Genomic DNA, 9,022 nt, shown 5'->3' with positions numbered 1-9,022 from the left:
TCAAATCTTTATTATTTCCATTTTCCTGTTGGCATTAGGCTCCATTTGTTGTTCTCTTACTAACTCTTTAAGGTATAAAGTTAGGTTGTATATTTGACTCTTTTTTTTGTTTCTTGAGAAAGACTTGTATTGCTATATACTTCCCTCTTATGACCATTTTTGCTATATCTCAGAGGCTTGGGGCTGTCCTGTTTTCGTTACCATTTGTTCCCATGTAATTTTTCTTAATTTCTTATTTAATTTCCTGGTTGACTCATGAATGAATGAATGAATATTCTTTAGTAGGATGTGGTCTTTCTAACTTTTTTCTTGTGGTTGGCTTCATGTTTCATAGTGTTTTGATCCAAAATTATGCATGGTACAATCTCAATCTATTTGTATTTGTTGAGGCCTGATTTGTGACCTACTATGTGAACTACTCTGGAGAATGTCCCATGTTCACTCAAAAAAGAATGCGTATTTTGCTGCATCAGGATGAAATGTTCTGAATATATCTGTCAAGTCTGTCTGGTCCAGTGTGTTTTTAAAAGTCAACCCAAGCTGGGGGAGCACCCAAATATTTACAACTGTTAGATCTTCTTATCGGATAGACTCCTTTATTATTATATAATGCCCTTCTTCACCTCTTAGGTTTAAATCTAGTTTGTGTGATAGAAGTATTGCTATTCTGGCTTTCTTTTGACATCCGTTATTATGATCAATGGTTCTCCACCCCCTCACATTCAGTCTGCAGGCGTCTATGGGTCTAACAATGAGTCTCTTGTAGGCAGTATATCAATGGGTCTTTCTTTTTTTTTATCTATTCTGACATCCTATCAGTTTTATTAAAGCATTTAAAATCCATTTGCATTCAGAGTAATTATTGACAGATATGAATTTAGTACCATTTTATTACTTGCTTTGTAATTGTTTCTGGAGAGTTCCTGTGTTCCTTTCTAGTCTTTTTTGCTTTTCTTTCTCACTCAAAGAGTCCTCTTTAATATTTCTTGCAGGACTGCTTTAGTGGTCATAAATTCCTTTCGTCTTTGTTTGTCTGGGCAACTCTTTATCTCTCTTTCTATTCTGAGTACAGCCTTGCTGGATAGAGTATTCTTGCCTGCAGATTTTTCCCATTTAACATGTCGAATATATCATGCCACTCCCCTCTAACCTGTCAAATTTCTGTGAAGGAATTTGTGCTTTTAGGCTTTTTTTTTTTTTTTTTTGTAATCTATTTTTGTAAATTTAACTACACATGTCTTGGTGTTGGTCTGCTTTTGTTGATTGTGATGGGAGTTTTTTGTGTCTCCTGGATTTGGATGTCTGTTTCCTTCTCCAGAATAAGGAAGTTTTCAGCTATAATTTTCTCAAATGAACCTTATGCCCCCTTTTCCTTCTCTTCTTCTTCTGGGACTCCTATGATAAGAAAGCTATTATGCTTTATGGAATCACCTAGGTCCCTCAGCCTATATTCTTGATCTAATATCTTTCTTTCCCTCTCTTCATAGCTTCATAATTTTATCTTCTATATACACAACCTTTGGTTGTTCCATCCTCATGGTCATTACATCCAATTGGTTTCAAATCTCAGTTATTGCATTTCTCATTTAGGCCTGACTAGTTTTTAGGTATTTATCTCTGCAGTAAGTGACTGCCTGCTGACTTCTAAGCTTTTCTCTGGCCCAGCTTGTATCCTTATGATTGTTGCTTTAAATTCTGGATAAGGCATATTACTTATCTATGTCTTGACAAGATCTGTGGCTGTGATTTCTTCTTGATCTTTCTTTTAGGATGAATTCTTTCATCTGGGCATTTTGTCTAGGTCTCTGTTTTCTTTGTGTTAGGTAAGCCTTTTATGTTTCCTGTTCTTGAGTAATGGTTTTGTAAAGAGGAGGTCAGATACTGTTTAAGGCCTGGTGCTTCAGAAGGTGTCTCTGGTGTGTGCTGTGTGCATTCTGCTGCTGTGTTTTGGCTGTCCTTTCCCTCAGGTCAGTCATCTACAGTTTCTCCTTGCCTGCAGCATAGAGTGTTTGAACCTTGGCCAGAGTGTGGTGAGTTTTAACTAGATGTGCTCGGGTCTGCTTGTGAAGAGACCTGATGCTATTTCTACTAGAGCTGAGGCTTTCCAGAACCCTATGGTTAGTAGATGTGGTGCATGCAGAAGGGATTTTACTTGTCTTCTACAGGACGTGCCCACTGCTCTTAGGCTTTTCTGCCTGAGAAAAGTAGTACCTGCAGAAGGAAGAAAGGGGTGGGCAGGGCTTGGTGTAAGAAGTGGCCTAGGTCATCACTGTTAGTGCTGAACTGCTTATTGAACTTGGTTTATGCTGAGGGGGAGGGGAGAGAAATTGTGCCAGTGCCCTCTCTGGTCGCTGGAGAGGGGAGTGTGCACCTGCCACTGTCTGCAAACCCTCCCACATGTGTGACTAGCCTCCCTTTGTGTGCTCTAGGCATCCTTCAGATACCTGCCTTCACAATGTCTGTGCCTAGGCTGTCTACCTACTCAGCAGCACTGTGCACCTCTGTTTTATCCTAGATAGGGTGACTGAGTTTTAAAACTCCAAACTTTAGGAACCTGGTGTGGCTGGGGCCAATGCTGGTCCTCTGAGGGAGGGTCTTGCTGCAGTTTTGTCCCAGAAGGGCAGTCACAGCAAAGTGCAGGGGAACAGAGTTTGAGTAAAGTGCAGCAAACAGCAGGTGTGTCTGCGCCTATGCCAGAGGCAAGAGAATGTAATAGCACCTGTTATCTCTTTGTCCTTGGAGAGGCAATGCCACCTCGAAGATGTGCTCTAAGAAGGGGGAGCTGCCTCTGCAGTGTGTCCTAGGGAACCCTCAGATTGCACCACCTGCACCCCGGCTCTCTGCCCTCCTTTTCCACAGAGCACTGCAGCACCCTCTGGCTTCCAGACCAGTCATGCCATGGATCTCTAGAACTCCAGTCATAGAGCCCCACTGGTCATAAAAGTCACCTAAATCAGCCCATCTCATTTTTCCAGCCAATGGCTTTGTGTGCTAATCTTTCTATCTCTCTCCGTCTCTTGGTGACCAGGGATCTGCCTCCCTACAGCATCTGAGACTCCTTTCTCCCCCAAACCACATCTCTGCAACTACTACCTCCTACGATGTGGCCCTTTCTTTCTCTTTGGTTGTGTGCTTTATTCAGTCAGTCCTCAGATAGATTTCTTTATCTAGCTGTGTTTGAGGAACAAGGCATGTCTAGGGTCCTCCTATTATACAGTCATTTTAGTTCCCCTCAAATGTAAAAATTGTTTTAAGAGATTTCACCAAAACGGATATATTAAAGCAATGAAAAGCTGAAAAGGTCCTCAACAGTATAAGCTGAGCCAAGGAAAAGACGCCAACATCATTAGTCATTATATAAAACATGAATTAAACCCTCAGTGTGATTCTATACATTACTACCCTTATTTAAAACAGGTTTTCTCAATCTAGGCACCGACATTTTGGTCACAGCATGTCTTTGTTGTTGGGGGCTATGTTACAGATCCTAGGGTTCAGCAGCATCCTGGGCCTCTAGACTCCAGCAGTGCACTATCCCTCCAACATTCTCTAGGCACTGACAAATGTTCCCTGGGGACAAAATCACCCCAGGTTGAGGATCATTAACCTATACTATGGAAACCCTTCCAATTTGTTCTCAGTTTTTTCAGTTTTGCACTACTTTTTCCTGTTCTACACTATTGTCCAAATTACCTTTTAAAAACCAACCTGATTATATCCATCTGTTTAAAGACTTCTGGTATTTAATTGCCTTTTAGGCACAGTCCCATGTTTTTTGTTTGTTTGTTTGTTTGTTTGCTTGTTTACTTATAAATCTTCTTCACTATCTTTTTTCATGACTTCCCATATATAGACTGGGTTACAGAAAGTCAGAGCTCTTTGCTGAATACATGTAGTCTTTTGTGCTTTTGTGATTCAGAGCCTTTGGGCATAGTGCTCTTCCCCACAGAATACTGTGCTATCACTATATTCACTCCCATTGCAGGCAAATCCTGCAATACTTAGAGTACATCGTCTCTGTGAAAAGAGCACTCTGTGTGATGCTCCTCACTACAAAGTAGTATCGTATTCAGGTTCTCAGAGTACAACTACAGGTGGGAAAAAGGGTGCTTTATTTGTTGTTGGCATGACCGTCTCTGAATGTGGGAGCACGTGTGCTCGCTGGCAGCCAGCAGAGGCTTATGTGTTATCTGCACATACAGGGGTGCTGAGATTAGTTCATTGTTCTCAATACTCACAAAACAGTGTCCTCTAAGGGTGAGAAAATCCAGGAAAAATACTTGCATAGTCTTGGACTTTTCAAAAACAGGCCCCAGGTTTTTAATTCTTGGTTACGTAAGAGTTGTAGAAATTTGTTAAATCTTTATGTTTTTAGCTTCATATGATGGGTTTCCATAGAACATATTTTTCATACCTTGATTACAGATTGAGTATTTTTAATATTATATTTTTTCATACCTTCTTATGTTCCCAATTCAGTTATGAATTCCTCAAAAGCAAAGCCAGGGTCCAATTTCTCTGCCTTCTTGTCCTTAGGATAGCACTGACCATGCATGTTTGTATTGTGTGCACTGCTCAAAGACGCTCAGGCAAGATGGTCACTTCTCTCTCACAGAGAGCTGCAACCACTAGAGGAGAAGGACGGCGTTCTCTAAATTGTTAGAAGGCCCTAGTAGGCTAGCCATGATGCTGCTCTAATGTCCATAGTAGCTTCAATTAAAGCCAATTTAAATTCAGATTCCTCTCTTGGACAAATGAAAGTTCAGGACTACGTCCAAGCCAGCCACTCAGGACATCCTGCCTTAAGTGGCAGGTGGAAAAGTTAAAACAGATGTAAGAATGAGGATTAGTATGTAAGGTCAGGCAAGGAGAGAGAAGGGCAAACTGGATGAAAAGTCAGGGAACATTACAGAGGCACTGGTGTAAAGAGAGCTGACAATGATGGTAATAATGATAATAAGTAATAATAAATAATAATAATTAATTAACTTCTTTTTCTGTTGAATTTTCACCTTTAATAAAATGAAGAGAAACACACCTTGCCTCAAAGGCTTAATTCTTACTTTCATAAGAACACAGTGACATTAAATAATGAAAAGTAACCTGCAAAAAGATTTTTTTTTAGGAAAGCACTTTTAGTTAAAGATATAAATATTTTAAAGACAAAGTAGATGTGTAAAATTTCATTAAACTCCAACCTTTAGAAAGGAAATAATATAAGTTTAGACTAAATGTATGTTTTGGCAAAGTTCAAATTTTAGTGAAATCTGATGATGGCCAAGTATTTTATGCATTTGCAAAGTCAATTGGCTAAGAATCAAAATAAATTTTCTTTTGGAAATTGGAAAGTCTACTTAGTGAGGTGACCTCTTAACAAATATCATTTAAGTCACTGACTACAGTCTTCATAAACATGAAAAGTCTAACAGTATTTTGACAAACTCTGGGAAGAGTGAGGAAATACTGGGTCATCCAAATCCTAGAAAGGATTATTCTTGACTTTTACCTTTAAAAAATATTATATGGGGTTTTCTAAAGAATAATTGGGACATGGAGAATGTCAGTTTATATTCCATGAATCTTAGATGATATCCCAGGTAGGCTAAACTTTGGGTAGTTACTAGTACATATTGTTATGTTTAATAATAAGCAAAAACACCAGATATCCATTATTTATGTATCAGCAAGGGTTGTATAGGCAATCAATGTCACATATACATTTGAGGAAATGTTTTAAAAGTGACTGTTTGCACAAGCATGGGTAGGTTTTAGGGAAAACACAAAGGATAGTCTGTATCCACCAGCAGCTATTTTAATACATTATTTCAGGGTTTTTGTGAATCTTAATGACATGGAAACTTGAACAATCAAGTACAGCTGTGCCCTGTTTTTGACAGCCTATCACTGATGGTCTCAGGGATGGGGGAAACTGCCTTCCATGGAGAATCTCGGAGCCAACATAAAAAATGTTACATTCTTCCAACTTATCATAGAAAGAAGAGAAAAATGATGCAGGGAATCTATCACAAGAACTACTTAAATTTAGTTCAATGGTCTAATGTATAGTGAGTCCTGATAATAGCCTTGGATAGTTTTTCCCTAGGGCTTCTTTATCGGTGACTATGAGATTTTACAAATCTGATGTGATATATTCTACATTGTTTATATTACCAGCACCAGTAAGTACTGACAACCTCATCATGTTGACTTTTAGCTCCAAATGCTTATATCCCAAAACTTTTTAGTTTCTTCCACAAAGGCAAACATCAGCTGCTATCCTACTTATTACAACAGTCATAGATTAAGTAGGTACTTTTAATAGTTTTTGTAAGCTATAAATTAAAACAAGATGCCCAAAGTTTGAATAAAACTATACATGTGCAGTACCACATGGAAAAATGCACTCAGGATGGATTTATCAAACCTGGACTATGTGTTCTGCATTATCCTTAGGGACCATTCTCTCTTGTAAGATCAGGGTGTGCATTGCTCAGTGTTAGAATGCATATAATTTTACGTAAGATGATCTTGAACTTACTGTCATATTGTCATGCTGTCTCTTGGAGTTACTTTGTGGTAAACCCAACCATTGCTGATTCAAAAGTGTTCAAAGATGAGATCATGAAACAACACCAATTTTTACTCACAAGACTTAGTCATAATAGCTTTCTTAAGAGATCAAAGTAAATGATTTTACCAATACTAACAGGTATTTATTCACTTATTTATGTAATTCCTTGGGTATAATTCAGTCCCCATATTTCAATGGCCCAATTATGTAAAATTTCATGTAATATCTAAAGACTAAGTCCAAATATGTAATTCCTTAAGTGACACAATGGATTGAAATACAATATTCCTAAATACTTTGATTTTCTTTACTGATCATATTCTGACAAATACCTTTACAAATAGACTCCAAATGTAAAGACTGTCATGAATATAGAAATGGTATTTAGAAACATTTTTCTAGGTAAATATATTCATATTTATGTTGTTTCCACTTATTTCATCTTACACTGAGAATTCCCTGCACTATTTGTTATCAATTTGTTAAAGGTGTCTGACTACTCAGATGGAATAATTATTTTTAATTTTTTATGTTTATTTATTATTGAGACAGAGAGAAACAGAGCATGAGTAGGGGGGGGGCAAAGAGAGAGGGGGACACAGAATCTGAAGCAGGTTTCAGGCTCTGACCTGTCAGCAGAGAGCCCGATGCAGGGCTCGAAACCACGAACCGTGAGATCATGACCTGAGCCAAAGTCGGATGCTTAACCGACTAATCCACCCAGATGTCCCAGGAATGATTTAATTACTCATGCAGCCCTATATTTGATAGGAAATATACCTCTATAAACATGAAAAAACTGGAAGAAAGAGGGCTATGATTTCAGGTAAGCAGACTGTATATTCTCTTTCACTATTTGTATTAAAAAAGATTAGGAATTGAGAAGCCCTATATTTCTCTACTCTTATGGACAGACCAACAAGCAGCTATATGTTGAAGCCTTAATCAAGTTCCTACTGATTAATTCTGCTACTCAAGATGAGCCACAAAATGTATGGAATTATGAGCAATAACAAGAATTCAATATCATCCTGAAAAATTAATAAATTAAGAAAGTGAGATTGTTTGAAATTTCTTAGAATATTTGTTTGGGGTTTGTCATTATTATCTGGTAAATGAATAAATGGTTTTTTGCAAATTCAGTACACAAAAGAACCTCAGCCTACCTCACTGCTTATGATCATGAGAAACATTTTGGCTGTTCCTTTTCAAAGTGATCATTAAGAAAAAACAGAGAACAGATACTTAACAAGTTAAAAATATAAAAACACTAAACAACAACAACAATGAAATAATTCCTTTATATTTTAACCAATCTCTAATTTTCTACAAAATTTTTTCTACAAAAATCTTTATTTTTATTTTGAAAATCAAAATGCTCAATATTTTATAGGACATTGCAATACCCCTCTTTTTTGTGGTATTTTTGTTTTAATTTACGGTAGGCTCTCCCAGTCTACATAATGGCATTTTATTTGATTTGGGATCATTACTCTAAGGATGATGTAAGTTTCGAATTGGTGACCATTTTTATTTGAAAATGAAACCAACATAAAAGAATTCAGAGTTTAGAGATGGAGAAAAAGACCTGTTGTTTGAAGCCCTGACGCTGCCGTGGTGAAGTGAGTCACCAGTACCTGCTTCTGTTACGTGAGGTAACAACTGAGGGATAGGTGTGAGCTAGTCTGATTTTTTATCATTCACAAATGAAAAACAAATGATAGTAGGCTACAATCATAACACAGGTCAACCACCGATGAATCTACCCTACAGAGCCTCTCTCTCCAATTCTGATCCGATAACCTGTTAGAAGATAGAAGGCATTGGGGGAGCACAATACCAGAGATGAAATCCAGAAAGGGGATTGGACTGTTCATTCCACTTATACCTTACTTGTTGAGATGATGCCCGATACCCACATTGTCACAAACATTAACTGTCCACACCACACTCAGCCTCAACCTCAAAACAAGGGATTGAAGAGGACATTCAGTGAAGTCAAATCATTGTATGAAGGGAGTAATTAATGATGTATCCATTTTCCAACTCTTTTTGTCCTAGGATTAGTCTAATTAAGGACCAGGAATGAAAGACTAGACAAGTGAGAGATGATGGATGGCTCTCATTATTTCTCTGTTTCCTTTCTATGTAGTAGCCTATTTGACTTTTTTTTTTCAATGCATAGGCTAATAACACTCACTTTGGTTAATCCTCATTTGTTTGTACTGAAAGTAGTGGCAAATTTTTTATAAGTAATTTCCCTCTGATTTCTAGAGCCAACTCAGAGAATACATTACAAAAAAAAAATTCACAACATTGCAAAAAAGTCAACTATAAAATAAAGAGGAAAAATGAAATAATGAAACATATTTGGGGCAGTTACTAGAACTCTGAACTAAGAGACATACTGTGATTGAAAAAGTTAACTTCCCTGCTAAAGCAAAAATTTGA

At 37.5% G+C, this 9,022-nt stretch overlaps 1 pseudogene; it reads left to right on the top strand.

Moving 5' to 3' along the window:
* The first annotated feature begins 693 nt into the window (after positions 1-693).
* Positions 694-9,022, top strand: part of LOC115278795 — a 73,450-nt pseudogene continuing 65,121 nt past the window's right edge.

The sequence above is a fragment of the Suricata suricatta genome, chromosome 15, assembly GCF_006229205.1.
Source record: "Suricata suricatta isolate VVHF042 chromosome 15, meerkat_22Aug2017_6uvM2_HiC, whole genome shotgun sequence".
In the NCBI taxonomy this organism is placed as follows: Eukaryota; Metazoa; Chordata; class Mammalia; order Carnivora; family Herpestidae; genus Suricata; species Suricata suricatta.
Note: the sequence above shows the minus strand (reverse complement) of the source record. Positions and strands in the feature narration are given on the sequence as shown.